The sequence below is a fragment of the Triturus cristatus genome, chromosome 1_2, assembly GCF_964204655.1.
Source record: "Triturus cristatus chromosome 1_2, aTriCri1.1, whole genome shotgun sequence".
Lineage (NCBI taxonomy): Eukaryota > Metazoa > Chordata > Amphibia > Caudata > Salamandridae > Triturus > Triturus cristatus.
Window position 1 is genome coordinate 322,114,515 of NC_140580.1, and position 15,303 is coordinate 322,129,817.

The following is a 15,303-nucleotide window of genomic DNA, read 5'->3' on the forward strand; positions in this document are numbered from 1 at the left end:
TTATGAGCTATAGAGAACAATCTTTGCCTATGCTGATGTTATCATTTGCCCATATTAACTTTTGAACACACTGATACACTTGTAATGGTTTTAACTATACAATAAATACATTAATCCCTGCTTTAATTGGCGTTGAGTTCGTTTTTAAGATATTGGTTGCTTTTATGCTGGAATTGGAGCTCAAGTACTCACTGTGTCTGCAGGAACCCAGCTCTGGCATGAGGGACTACGGCACTGCAGTGTACCGGCAGAGTTTTCACACGGAGCACAGAGGCAGGCTGTCACATTGGTGCCACTGTGTTGTGTGTTTTTTAGAAATAATTAAAATGGGGTTAAACCATAAGTAATGAAGCGTTGTACACTCTGTACGCATAATGGAAAAATAGCAGCAGGCTTAGAGTGTGGGTATTCCAAAACAAATTGGCAAAATAAAATTAATACTGTAAATTGAACTTATAGCGTTTCTTCTCTGCACATTGGCCTCATACATTGCATTGTCACCATTGGTCCCCGCTTAGGCCTCTCGCCTGCTGTCTGAGCTCTTAAGCAAGCCCGAGAAGGCAGAGGAGATACTGCAGAGGTGGTACTGTGCTCTGCCAAGCGCTCCCCCCAGGTTTTATTTACCCCTACCATGGCTGCTTTTCAGGTGCTCGGCTTGCCCCAGACCGGCCCCTTCAGTTCTCTCGACATGTGGCCCTTTGTCACGCAGGAGGCACTGACTGCCTATCTTGTCCAAGCTGGATACGGCTTCAAGTTCGCCCCCTACTTGATCCCTGCCTCCAACACACCTACTGCGGACTTTTCCATCCGCTCTATCCTGGCTACGGAGAGTTCAGGCAACTTGGGTGACAGGCAAGGCCGAAGTCTGGACGAGGAGCCCCAGGACACCACTGTCGGCGCCAGGTAAGGCCGACTGGGATATTCATGGATCACTGCACCCGGTTCAGGCCGCCGAAAATACCAATTAAGACAACCGTCCTTGTGTAACTTGTACCAGTTCTGCAGGGACTTTAGTTATTCCGGTACTGCCATCTCTGTGCGGCACTAACAATCCAGCTGTCATCGACTCCACCAGCTCTGCCAACACACCCAACCCTGCCCTCCACCTCTCTGGCCACTGGGATGCACACACCCTCTGCCATTAAACCACAGCATGCCCTATATTTCTCTTTCTGGGGTGGGACTGACTGAGGCAAACACATATTTGCCAACCCACCTGAAACCAACTCTTCACCTCCTATGATTTTCGGATACTAAGATCTGCAGTCACGGGTGGGGGGGACTTGCGGGTGGGGGGGCTGCATGGGTGTTCACGCGGGGGGGCGGGTAGAATTTAAAACATAAAAAAAAGTACCTTACCGGGTCCTGCGCCACCTCCGCTCATGGATGGGCAGGGTCCCGTGTTTTCCTGGAACAGGAAGCAGGCATACTCCCTCTCCTTTCCCCTAAACAATCACAACTCTGCAATGGCAGCTTTGTGATTGGTGCGGACGGTGCCCAACCAGGCGCCTGTAGGGAGGCCATTTTCTCTATGCAGCCTACATAGAGAAAATGCAGAGTGCGCATTACTGGTTTGGTCTGCCCCAGAGGACCGACCAAACAATCGGGGCCCACAGTATTGGGAAAGCCACTCCTACCCGACCCCCCCACCCTCCCGCCCCCAACCAGGCATACCGTTCTGCTTTCTCGCAGCACGAGAAGCAGAAACATGAAATGGTATTTAAAATACCATTTTATGTTTCTGCTTTTCGCTCTACGAGAAAGCAGTGGGGTGACACTCCTCCGCCCTAATGGAGGAGCAGCTGCTGACACTAGAACGTGTCCAGCAGGACAATACATCCCTCGCAAACTTAATGTGAAAAGAACCAAAAAAAGTCCAACCTATGGGAAAAACGAACAATAATACACAACACCATTGAGTCTCTTCAGGCCATCTGCTGGGCAGTTCTGGATCTCTGGACCGCAGGGTCATGAGGTTTAATTCACCTCGACGATGCAGTTTGGACCGGTCTGGTCTCACGGTGTTGAAGACTATTTACCCAGTTCAATGTGGGTGCATCTGGAGCGGTGGTGGAGTCCACAACAGAGATGTTCTTAAAAAGCACTCAGGCTCCGGTGGGCGACTGAGGACGACGTTGATGAGATTAGTCTTCCTTGAAGGCGAGGATACTTCCCAGTGCCGCTAGCAGAAGAGCTTCAGACTTTCCTCTCCTGCCTTAACTCCCCTCTCACAGGAGTCTCCTCGAGGCCCTGCAAAAAATATTGGGACCCCCCTCTAAACAATTTACTTTTCCAAAAGGTCAGGGAGGAGAGGGGAAACAATAATAAACAATCTAACAGATAAAGCTCCCTCGCGACCTATATTTAATTTCTTGTATTTATCAGACTGCTATTAAAACATGTAAAGAAACATGGGCTTTTGAGCAAACAAGTCAATTTACCACTCTAGTTTATTTCTTTACTCTTTTTTATTTTGTTTTGAGATTATCCTTTTTTTATCAATATTCATTTATAACATTATCAAAGTTATACATTTCCATTATTTACATCAAATCTCTAATACAAAATTATTATTCCAAACATAACCCAGGTAGAGAACACACATCACTCATACTACTCATTCATACATCCACATACCATACACATCCCATATGTTAGTCTATATAGCTATCCCAGTTAACACTTGTAGGTTGATTACAGTCTCTGTGACCCTAAAAGGGACTACTAAAAAATTTGTAGGATTTAAAGAGGACTTGGTCAACGCGTTTCGGTGGCATAAGAAGACGTAGAAGCCACCTTCATCAGGACCCGCCACTTCTCACATCACAGGTTCTCAAACCCTGGGGTTTCCTAAAGAAATATATAAAATGAAATCAATTACTAGCCCAAAATTATCTAAAATGTAAAAGACACTGATTGGACCAGATAACCAACATTTACAACATGTACCAATATTCAAGTGCACAGGTATCGTATTGTCTCATACAGAAGTACAAATATTGGTAACCCAAACAAGTGTGACAGTACGCTTTATGATACCTTACATCCCCTACTGAGAAATAGAAAATAGAGGAAAGTAATCTAGTAAGTCTAGAAGGAGCTTATCCAAGTTGAGCCATATTACATGAGAGAAATATTTCTAGGTACAGCTTAAATATTCTAGTCTTGTCCTGCCATGATTTTATAAATTGATACTTACTATATACGAATCTGATACTGGGGTACAATACCTCCTGATGTTACACAAAACGGCAACCACAGATATACCCTTTGTAACGATACCCTAACACAGTAAACATGAAAGAAAACAAAAGGTGGTTGTGAGTTAGTACTGGCTCTCATTTAATTATACTACACTCCAATCTTTATGAGCCTTTCTTATATCCAGACACAGTGCTTACTTACCAAAAAATAACACCTTCTATTTTTCCTAGGGTCTCCTCGAGGCCCTTCCTGCCAGGCTGCTACGGGACCGTGTAGACTGTGCGGGGCCTTTCGTAGGCTGTGCAAAGGTGTCTCTGAGGAACTGCCAACAGGACTACAACCAAGTTGCTCTTGCAGCCACAAAGGGTGGTGTCTCCGGGTCTGTGTGCTCTGGCCGGAGGAATCAGGTGCATGTGGCTTCACCAGATAGTCTTTGGTGACCAGTATCATCCCCGACCTCAGTCCTTCCTGGTGCCTGCCATGGAGCTGCCGCAGATGCATCTCTCGTGTCGGGATCCCGCTCTCACGGAATTCCCTTGAGGTCCTTGCCCCTGGATTGCCACATGACTGTCCGGGATGTGCAGTGCCTCTTGTAGGTCGTGCTGAAGGGTTGCTGCCGAACTCCCAACAGGGTGACGGCCCAGGCGTTTGTATCCACTCTGATGGTGTGATGCTCCTTCGTTTGTTCTGGTGATGCACCTGGTAATGATAATGATTACCTTCTTACACTTGGGCTATAGGTGGCGATGTCTCACTTTGAGTGAGGAGGACTGAAGGGACTTTGTGGCTACTTGTAGGTTTTCTTTGGCATGTGCAGTTGCTAGTCTGGATGCCATCCATGTCAAGCAGCTGTATGGTCACACTGTGAAGCGTGGGGGCAGGACGCAGATTGCGCCTGTGGGCGGCTTACAGTTGGTCCTCCCACGAAGCCGTTTCCAGTGATATCTCTGCACCCCAGTGGCTGGCTTGTGTCGATGGATGCCTTCTCCAGTCCTGGCAGGACTCCTCAGTCCTAGCACTCTTTACCTTTTTCCTTTGTGCACCTGTAGTGATTGTTCACCCTGTGGCATCATGCCACTCTCTTCTCCTCCTTCGCAATGTGACGTCCTGCCACATGCTTCTCTACTTCTGACCAGGTTCCTTACTCTGATGTTCACGCCATGTGGACATCTCACTGGTCACTCTGGTTCTTAGGACTGTGTCTTCTCTTTGCTGCGGACCTGTTGCAGGTCTGTCCTGCCAGTAAGGACTTGGCTCTTCTTATTTGTACAGACCTCTCGCAGCTCCGATCCCTTCCTCAGGGATCTTCTTGGTTCTCCACTCCCTGGATGGAGGGTCACATTCCTCGCTCGAAGTCGTACTGCTTGCTCCTAAAACTTGCGTCATTGTGGCACTTGCTCCTGCCTCCATTCAGGCGTGCTTGGCAGGGTCGGTCACGGCATGAGACGTGCCCAATGCTGAGCCAACAGTGGCCGTTCGGTGCTGGGGTGGACGACTGGCTCAGCCTCTACCTTTCAGCATTGCTTCTTCTTTCGGAGAGATTTCTCTCTCCTGGGCTCCTGTCTGTGCTGTCAAGTTTCTGGGTGCGTGCGTCGGCGCACCTCAGATTCCGCGCTCTTGGTCCTTCTTCAGGGCGCCGTCTTCTGCTTGCTCTTCTTTCATGCGGTGGTGGCCGTTCACCACCAGGGGTGTGTGGTGCTATTTCCTTGCTTGCGGTAACATCAGACAGCCACTGGGGGTTGCTCACTCTGCACACATCTTTCTTGTGCTTTATAGGGTTTGCAGCCTTCAGGCTTTGCTGTATGGCAGCTCTTGACGGTACTGGACTCTAGGCAGCTTCCTAGGTTGGGTAGCTTTGGACTCCTTGGGGCACTCTGTGAAGGTTTAAAGTCTTTTACTATGGTGCTTGGGAGCAGTGCTCCATCTCTTCTGCTTGCTTCCTGCTTGTAGTTGGGGGCTGTGCTTTGTCCTCCTCACTGGGCATTTATACATGTCCCAAGGCCTTCTCTCCCCCAATATTCACTGTGGCTTGGGACGCTGCTTCATGGCATCACAAATGAGTTTGCTCCTGCTGTTCTGGCAGCAAATGTCTGCTAGGTATCGCTGCAGACACCTAAGCTCCCAGACCTCAGCAGCTTTCCTAAACTGCAGGCCATGCAGCTCTCACTTACTGAGAGGGGAGGCTAAATATATCGATGGGCACACACTGCAGGTGCTTGGCTTTCTTAAATGTGGCACAGTGTGAAGGGGGTGCGACTAGGTGGCACTGCAACCACTTTCCATACTTTGCAGGCCGGCCACGGTCTTCCACCAGCTGGGCTGCTGCAGGGGAGTCCTTCTCTTCCCCCGTGGCCATCTCTCTCTACTCACAGGCTGGGCAGGGGCTGGAAGTGCAAACAGGGTGCACAACCGAGACGAAGGGTCTTCCTTCTTCTGCGAGCCGGGCGCTGTGCGTCTCTGCTGACAGCCATTCCGCTTCACTGTTCTCGCCCTGACAAGATGCAGAGACTGCTTTTGGGGTAAGTGTAGTTGCGCAGGTGATGTGGGGGTCACAAAGTCATGTGGCAGGGCATATACTTTCTTGCCACATTAGCCCGGGCGCCACATGCAGTGCACTTACTTGTGTGGGTTACTGGGCAGCTGCTAGGTGGCGCTTCAGCCACCAGTCCACTCTGGCCGTGGCAGCTTTCCAGAGGATTCAGGCCTTTTCAACTCATGCCAGCGACATTCAGCTTGTACAGCTTGACGTCCAGGCAGGTACGGGCTCAGCCTTGCCTTCAGCGAGTGCTGTATGTGACTAGTGTCGGGTGAGGTACCGCACTTGCACCACAGCCGTCAGTATGCTTGACTGTACTTGTGCTATGCTGCGGGGCCTTACAGGGTCATTTCTGCGGTTGACTGCAGCTGGCCACTTTACTTGTAGTAACTTGTATGGCAGTAGAGTGGCGCAATAAACGGCTGCCCTGGGGTGCTATGGACGCCTCGCTCGTCAGGCCGCAACCGTCTCTCCAGTGCTGCGGGCTGTGGCTTATGTGGGCACTGTCCTTGTCGCTGCAGAAGAGGTGACACTCACTGCGGTTGCAACCATGGATCCACGCTCCCCTCCCCTGCATGCGGAGCCTGAGCAGGCGGCTGGCAGGCCTCTGGCTGGGTCACTGCACTGCTCCTGTCTTAGTGAAAAGCGAGTGCTGTCTCCCTTTTTCTGCTGTGGGCAATTGGGCACAGTCTCCTCGCTCCACGCGGGTGTGGTAGATAAGGGAAGGAGTCCACCTCCCTTAGTGAGAGGCTTCGGCACTCCACCCCCTTCCGTGGATCTCTCGCTGCTGGGCCGGTCACTACGGGAGGAGCTGCAGCAGCGTCAGCCTGCGGTCGGATGCAGGGGCATACTGGAAGACGCGTTTTCAGGAGTGCCACAGCCTCGGTGCTCCAGTCACTTCAGCAGCAGGTGCAAGGGTGCTTTAGGTACAGGCTATAGTGGGTATACAACGTGCGAATTGCTCCTCACCCCCTGCCATGTAGGTTGGTTCCCAGTAAACACACCAAGTCTGTAATTGGTCTTCACAGCGTAGTCTTTATTAACTTAAGTTACCGCCACTTTAAACGTTGACTCACTGTCTGTCAACCCTTGACCATCTTTATCATTTATTGCACAGCAAACACACTCATAGTAAAAGAGAAGGCTTATACATTTTAGCCATGGGCTGTATATTTGTATTTACATTCCTGGATCTTCCAGAAGCACCTTGCCGCAGGTTTTGCCAGCAGGCCACAACCAAGATACCCTGCTCTCTCTTCTGTGCTGACCGCCAACCAGCCACCAGAGCAGCAGGTAGATTCACAAACTGCTTATAATAAGTGCCGGCTTCTCGGGTAGGGCCAGAGAGTCCAGGGCCACCAGCAGGTCAGCCCCCTCTCCCGCCAGCCCGGAGCACCCAATTGACTGCACGCACTGTTCTGGGGCCAAGCAGCCGCCGCCAAACGGAGTCCCTCTCATTACTCTTGCCCAGGATCCCGCCACAGGGCGAGGAGCTTACTGGCGCACTCGACCTCCCCCACTGTACCTTCTAGCTCCGCCGCCAGGGCACCCAAAATGGTATGTATAAACAGCTCCGTCCCTGCATTGGCCAGGTGAACCCCATCCGGCAAATACAACTCTACCCTTGTCACCTGTATTAGTTTATGCCTGATGGGCCTGATATGAGACCTTTTCAATAGTTCTGCCACGGACTGATTCAATCTTTTCACTGATTCATTCTCCGCTTTAACTGGCGCCCCATTTGCCCAAACTTGACATGGAATCACCTCTGACCAAAATATTTTGGTGTCTGGTAGCATGTTCCGAACCGCTGAAAGTGTGGAGAACAATGCTTCTTTTACTCCCCTCCAGCCCGCTGGGATCATGTCATTGCCCCTGGAATGAATCACTAGCACTTCTGGGACGGGCATGCCTTTGGACAAGGCACCCTGCAAATTGGCTGGTAGATCTGCCAGCCACTGTCCGCCGATCCCTACCCAGTGATGATCGATCCCCTTCGCTCTGTGCGTTCTGTCTTCTCGTGATTTGTTGAAGAAGTGCCCTGCTCTGCGTATGAATGAATGGCTACACCAGCATACCTGCCTTCTCTGTCCCGGGACACCTGGATTAAATTTAGAAATAGAGAGGATAAGTGAATGGACGGAGGGGAAATACCAGTTTCGGGCCTATGCTAGTTGTGGTCTCACATAACGTTCAAAACACAATGACTTCCATCTCCCCACCCTCTTAATAGTATCCGAGGAGAGGCCTAGTGCTGCTGCCGTCGTAGCCGCCCCGATGCGGAATGAGTGGGATGTGAAATGAGTCGTCTCCACCCCCAAACACTCCAGCGAACGCTTACATATTCTGGTGAACTGAAATCTTGTTAGGGGGTTACCGTCAGCGTGTAATAACAATCTGCCGTTCCCAATCCCCGGTCTAATCTGCAGGAAGATACTTGCTAGAGAGACTGGACAGAACGTGACCCCTTGCACTGCTCCTAACTGGACCCATGTCCCCTTCCCCAGAGGGTCTGTCTTACTCTGACCTGTATTGCATCTCCCGACAATATCACGTCCTCCGAGTTGATGCCCCCTTCTTTATCTGCCTTAGAGGCCGCAGTAACTCAGAAATTCTAAATGCCCCAAAGAAGGCCAAAGAGTAAGCTTGTCTTAGCAATTGTGTCTCATAGGGTGAAAAGCAAACTTGCGGCAGTATTTCCAAGATATTGGCCAGTCTACTTGCATCAATGGGTCTCCTTTTGTCTTTCACCCCTGGGACCAGTCTCTCCCAACCTTTCACCACCCTTTTATCTCTAGGTTCCTTTGTGGGGTCTGCCACACACCCCAACCCTGCAAAGAAGGCAATTGCCGACAGCTGTCTCCTCACCATGGGTAGCGATTTGCCGTTCTCTTTCTGGTGTACTATGAATATCAGGACACTGTGTGGTGACAGCCTTTCTAGTGCCCCTGTCCCCCTGATGACGGCCAAATATGACTGCCACACCTTCTCATACATACTCTTAGTCTTGGGGACCAGGGACGCGGTTATCAGTTCGGGGGCAGTGGGGCACCAAGCTTCCATAACCACTCCGGGAAGTTCGTCATCTGTCTGTCGGCTTGTGGCCATCAGGCACAAAACTCTGTTAAGTTAAAACGGGACAGGGCATCAACTACTGCATTGTCCACCCAGGCACAGGTTTTGCAGTAAAGAATACATTACGCTGCAGGCAACCTAGCACTAGTTCTTTCAGCAGGCGAAGAACCCAAGGGCATTTGGCTCTCTGGTTGTTTACCGCCATTACCACTGACCTGCTGTCAGACCAAAATACAATGCGCTTATTTTCCAACATGGGGCCCCACAAATGCAGTGCCACAATGATTGGGAATAGCTCTAAGAAGGTGATGCTGCGTGCTAGCCCTGCCACTGCCCAGTCCTCTGGCCAGTGCTGCATGCACAACTTGGTACCCAACACGGCCCCAAATCCTATGCTGGCTGCTGCATCTGTGAATAGTTCTAACTCTGCATTTGCCTGGCTTGGTTGTTGCCACAGTACAGTACCATTGAACCCCTTCAAGAATTCTTTCCATGTGGCCAGATAATTTCTAACCTCTGCGGAAAGCCTAGTGTGATGATGTTTGGCCCGCAAGCCAGACATTGCCCTTGCTATGCTCCTCGAGAATGCTCTGCCTATAGGGATCACCCTGAGTGCAAAATTCAGTTGCCCCACCAGGACCTGAAGTTGATGCAGTGTCACCTTATGTGCCACCAAACAGTCATCTATGGCAGCGTCAAAAGCCGCGACTTTCTCCTGAGGGAGTCTGCACACTCCGGCTATGGTGTCTATTTCGAGACCCAAGAAAGTAAGCTGTGTCGCTGGCCCTTATTCTTTCCCTCTGCCAAGGGTACCCCCAGTGCTTTTGCCAGATGCCCAGGAGCCCAGTAGGGCCATCCTGCACGCCGACGAGCCCTGCAGACCTAGAAATAGAAAGTCGTCCAAGTAGTGTACCACGTCTGTCGATGTTAAGAGTTCTTGAACTGCCCATTCCAGAAACCTGCTGAATGTTTCGAACACCACAAATGCGATAGAGCACCCCATCGGCATGCAAAGATCAATGAAGAACTCCACCTTGAAAGTGAAACCCAGTAACCTGGTGTTGTCTGGGTGCACCGGCAGCAGGCGAAAGGCAGGTTCTATGTCGGATTTGGCCATTAGCGCTCCCTCGCCTAACCTCAGCAATTTTTGTATTGCCGCGTCAAATGTGGTATAACGCACTGCGCATAGTTCTGGGTCCAATTTATTGTTAACTGACAACCCCGGTGGACTTGACAAATTGTGAATCAGGCGATATTTCCCCTTTTCTTTTTTAGGCACCAACCCCAATGGTGGGCATACTAAATCCTGCCTCTGCAATTGTTGATAAGGGCCTGCTACTCTCCCCAGGGCTCCTTCTCTCATGATATTTTCCTTAGTCACCTCTGGGTTCTGCAGGACTGAGCGCTGGTTGCATGGTGGACTCCTGGATGGGGTAGCACTAGATGGGATATGAAAGCCAAATTTAAAACCTTGGTGCCGAAAATGTGCCTCTTGTATCTTATCATATTTGCTGAGTAGGTGTCTCAGGACGTGTAGCTGGATGGGCGTAGGCAAGCTCTTAGGGTGCTTGTGCATTGTGGCCCCTGCTCTGGGGTTGGGTATGTGCAGGCTGCTCTTTGGGTCTTCCCACTTTCTTGTAGCACTTACTCTCTGGGTGACCTTGCATTCCGCAGAAGGAACATATGTACTTAAACTTGCATGCTGCCCCCCTGTTGCACTCGTTCTTATTGAATTGCCAACAGGCCTGTTTCTTATCCCCTGGCCCCCTGTCCCCACGAAAGGACTGATTGGTCCTGTTAGCTGGCGCTGCTGAATAAAACTCTGCATGCCGTATGTTAATCTCCCGTTGGTCCCAAACCACCTCCGGGCGCACTGCTTTCATTTGCCTGAATTTATTATCGTACTGAAGCCAGGCTGTGCCTGGGAATTCCGATGCCGCCCCGTGGATCATGGACATGTAACTGATTAACTGTGCTGCCAAAGCGGGATACCTCTCTACCATAATCGCTGCATATAGAGCGAACCCTGTGACCCAATTCTTTATGTACTAATCCACCCAAACTTTCTTCTGCTTGAACTCGCCCTCTTTTCCTGCTCTGTTCTTACCCGGGACAACCTCGGCGTTGATGAGGTCGAAGACATCTATGAACTCCCCCCTGAATATTTTCTCCCTGGTTTCTGTTGGCACATGCTATGTGATTCCTGCCGATGGGGCTACCGCCGGCGACGCAGACCCGTACATTACCGGACTGTGTGTCAGCAGGGGCTGTCCCGCGTATACCGCCCCCAGGGCTAACGCTGGTGCTACTAAGGGGGTCCCTGGACCTGGCAACCCATTACTATTGGCTGGCCCTTGTGATGTTACCGCCACTACCACTGGAGATTGTGCCACCCCCCCTGACTGAACCCATACCTGCGCAATCCCACTACCTTGGTGCGCAACTACTGGGGTGGCGGCTTGTGTGATGGGTGGCGTTGGCACCCCTACCCCCCTTGTTGTGCCGCCCCTAAGGCGGGGGCCGGTCTGATGGGTGGTGTTGACCCCACCATTCCCCCTTGCCCCGGTGCCGCTGGTAGCCCAACTGCCTGCATTACATTGGTTAACGTGGAGGGCTCTGACGCCTGCGTATTTGCCCTGCCTGACTGTTCCAAGGGCCTGTGGCCCACTTGCCTAGCTGTGCTGGTAGGCTGACAATGTCTATGGCCATGATAGGCTGGCCCGTTACCACCACCTCACCTGAGGTATTAGCCTGAGTGTCCACAGGCTTATTGCGCTTGTCCGGTTGAGTATCCTTGAACCGCTCCGGCGTCCCCCTTGAGCGCTTGGACCGTGGTGCTTCTTGATGTGCACTCGTTCCGGCCCCCTGCGACAGGTCCGTAGCGCCCAATTGATGCCTCCTTTCTTAGCGACCTCCCATAATGCCCCCATAATGCCGACAGCGAACGAAATTCGTCTTGGGTAGCCGGGGGCTCCTTGCACCCTCGCGCTCGCTTTGGAGGCGTTCTACACTAAAGAAAACAGAATAAATTAGCCAATGCCCCCTTTTACTCGATCAACGCACACTCCCATCACATTCTGCAGCATCGGGGTGCTTGGCACCTCCTTACCGTTGACCTGCGTGCTGTGAATCTTCACCCACCCAGTGCCATCGTTTCCTGTGCATGCTTCAACACACCTTTGCAATTCGGGGCACTGGAGATACTCACTACCCCAGTGCCCCCTCACACGTGCATCTTACGGCAGCCCCGCCTGACCCCCATAGTACATGCGATGTAATATATAATCATGTAGTAGCCGGGGCACTGGAGATACTCACAACACCAGCGTCCCCATACACCCAAACCGGTTTGTGCAATCCCGGTACATGGCATGCCCCCCACATGCCTCTATTCGGGCGCTCTGCATACTCACTGGCTGAGCGCCCTGTAGTTACCTGCCTTGCATCCCTCCACATGCTCTGCTCGCTCACAGCCATGATACATTAAAAAAGAGTGCCACCTTGTGGACGCTCGCCGCTATCAGCGCTATCGAGATGCACATACTTGTGGTCTAATTGCGGCCTGGAGCACTCTCTGGCATATTATTGCGCCCTAAAACAGTACTGTATCACCCGGCCCACCCTGAATCCTATGCGCGTGATTCCCGGCGCTGGCTCCTTCAACTCCACCTTACCTTCCCCGCTCGTGCCTTGGACCTGCGTGCAGCGAGTCTGGCAGCCCCCCCCCCGAACAAACTTCGCCCAGGTTAAGATGAAATTAATTAAAAATGTTTACTTACATATAAAGTTGCAATCAATTACATACACTTAAATAGCCTATCCCTGCTACGCTAGTCGTGAGGACCTCTCACCTGGATAATAACCGAAGCGCCCGACCGAAAGAATTCGCCGTGACCTCTCGCAGCTCCACAAGCTCCTCGTGGCTTTGACTTTCGCGACGCTCCAATCTGCTACACCCGAGGCTTGAGGACAAAAGAGGGCTTCCCCTTCCTGTCCTGAGAATTTAAATCCCCAGGCAGTCCGGGGTCTCCCGCGCCCCCCGAGTGACGCGCTTCCGGGAGATCCCTGCACCGCCCTCTTCCGGGTTACTTGACCCGGAAGAGCCCCTGACCTGGCTCCTGCCCGTGATGCCACCAAAGGCACCACGCCCCCTAGGTGGGGTGGTGCTCGTCATACTTCCATTTTACACCCGCCCGTCGCCATTGTAAAGTAGTCGGTGCAAGGCCCACATACCTGTGAAATAATGCACGCACACACATTGGCTAGGGTACTGGAACTGGCCCAGGGCATGTGCGCCCAGCCCCTTTTATTGACAGGGTCACCTGACCGGTGACGCCTGTAATGGGTGGGTGTAAAGTATAATGCATCACACTCCGCAACACTAGAACGTGTCCAGCAGGACACTTCAGCTCTGCCTCGGCATGAGGTCTTCTTGGCACTTCAAACCCCAAACGAAAGAAGGTCTTACAGGAGTTGATGTGGCCTAAAGGCTACAGCTGCTGACTCTTCAACATGGGGAACCCGTTTTGAATTCCAGCCTCTGGTCAGCATCCTGTGAATCCAGCCAAATCTCTGTTCTGAAAATTAAAAAGGTGAAACTAGTCTTTGTGTGTTGTGAATTCTTCTTACATCATTCGGCAAGATTTGGGCTATTGCTATGTAAACCTGCTATAAATAAAATGTGGGTTCCACTGGTCACCCCTCGTCTAACGTCATACTCCATGAATTAAAGACAAAGCATTAACTTTTGATGTCAAGAGATACTCATCTAGTGGATGAATTTCGCAGTCCTAAACTAAAAATGTGGGATCAATCTTGGTTTCCTTGCTTGACCAAATTGTGTGATCTAAAGTAAACCCTTTATTTTGATGCTCACACTCATTACCACGTATGAGAGCACCCTTAAATATGTTAGTTCAGGTTGTGCATTGTACAAAAACCTCATGTTTAATAACATATAATGTAGCTGCATCCATAGTATAGTCACGACAGTTGCCTTGCCTCGGTGCGCTAATACCGTCATCAGAGCAGCGCAGTTTAATTTCTTAGTTCATGTTTAAAAAAACTCTCACTTTTAAAAACTACCTCTGAATCAACCTGATATACAAAGATGAGACGCTTCCACGTGTTAAAGAAATACACTTTTTTGAAGACCCCATATCCTATTCTAACATAATACTTGTTGAATGATTTACATGGCAAATATTTTCAAGGCTCGGCTTGTGCACAGCCTCTTCGAGCCAGAGCCGAGCCTTGACTCGACTCTGCTCTCCCTGTTAATTTGTAGGCTTGCCCATCTCTAGCCAGGACGTCAACCCACCCTGCAAGCAGTGTAGTGGCTTAAGGGAGTGGAAGCCTCTCTGCCCCCTTTTTCAATCGTTCTAAAAAACTGACGGGGGAACCGAGCTAAGCTTCCTCCTATCAGCTAGCGACCCAGCCTGCAACGGTAAACAAACTTTACAACGCAACTTTTACAACGCACTACCATTATAACAAAACTTTTACAACGCAAGTGGATTTACAACGCATGCCATTACAACGCAAGTCTTTACATCGACTTGCGCTAGATGGCGTGCTAACATTACAAATAGTGTAGTTTACTATCCCAACACCTTCCCTACTGTTAAGTGGACTGGAGTTGGAATAGTAAATTACGCTTTTCTAATGTTATCACGCCATCTAGCGGAAGTCGATGTAAAGACTTGCGTTGTAATGGCATAGCGTAGTAACATCGCAGTCGTTGTAACGACCGCGATGTAACTGCACGCGTTGTAATGACTCGCGTTGTTACGTCATACATCCGCCTGCAACACAGCCAGCCACCGTCTCATTAGCTGCTGTGGGGTTCGCCATGAAGGAAGCTTTCAATTATTGTACCGCTTTTCCAATTGGAAGTAGTGATTAAGCGAAAGTATCTAGCACACAAAAAAAATCCTAAAAAAGTGAATGAAGGATTATCTAGTAAGATGCGCCATGCCAAAAAACATGGGGGCAGATTTATGAGCCCCTTGCGCCACTTTTGCGTCACTTTTAACATGGGAAAAGTGACGCAAAAGTGGCGCAAGGGGCTCATAAATCTGCCCCATGGAATTTTTTCCATTCATATCACAGTAGTGAAAAATAACCAGTTTAACAAAAAAAAGTTTAAAGGAAATAAGAGTATTACCAGTGATACAAATTAAGTTTACCTTAATTACTGACAGGAAGTGGAGTAATGGAAGCTGCGAGCACTTCTATTTATTACCTATACGAGCTGAAAGGCGCTCTGTGCACACCCTAGGTTTAACCCTTTTTCCCCCAAACCCTGTTTCGGTCATAGAACCTCTTAGCTAGCACGTACACGTTTACATCTCAGATACATTAAGCATCCACTACTATACGACTGAATGCATCCAGTGCACATTTTTAAATGTCTGAACTTGTGCTCGGTGGTTTTGAGCGCTTGAGTTCAGTGGTCATCTTCTGGTTCTATATCTGACCTGAAGGAT

The 15,303-nt window shown here is 50.3% G+C and overlaps 1 long non-coding RNA gene across 1 annotated transcript; it reads right to left on the reverse strand.

The window, feature by feature from the left end:
* Positions 1-2,480: 2,480 nt before the first annotated feature.
* On the reverse strand, positions 2,481-12,855 carry LOC146867252 (uncharacterized). The gene is made up of 3 exons (XR_014966079.1): positions 12,667-12,855; positions 11,554-11,825; positions 2,481-2,850 (listed from the first exon to the last, which is right to left on the reverse strand). It is a non-coding gene; the product is annotated as an uncharacterized LOC146867252 (long non-coding RNA).
* Between the last annotated feature and the right edge of the window lie 2,448 nt (positions 12,856-15,303).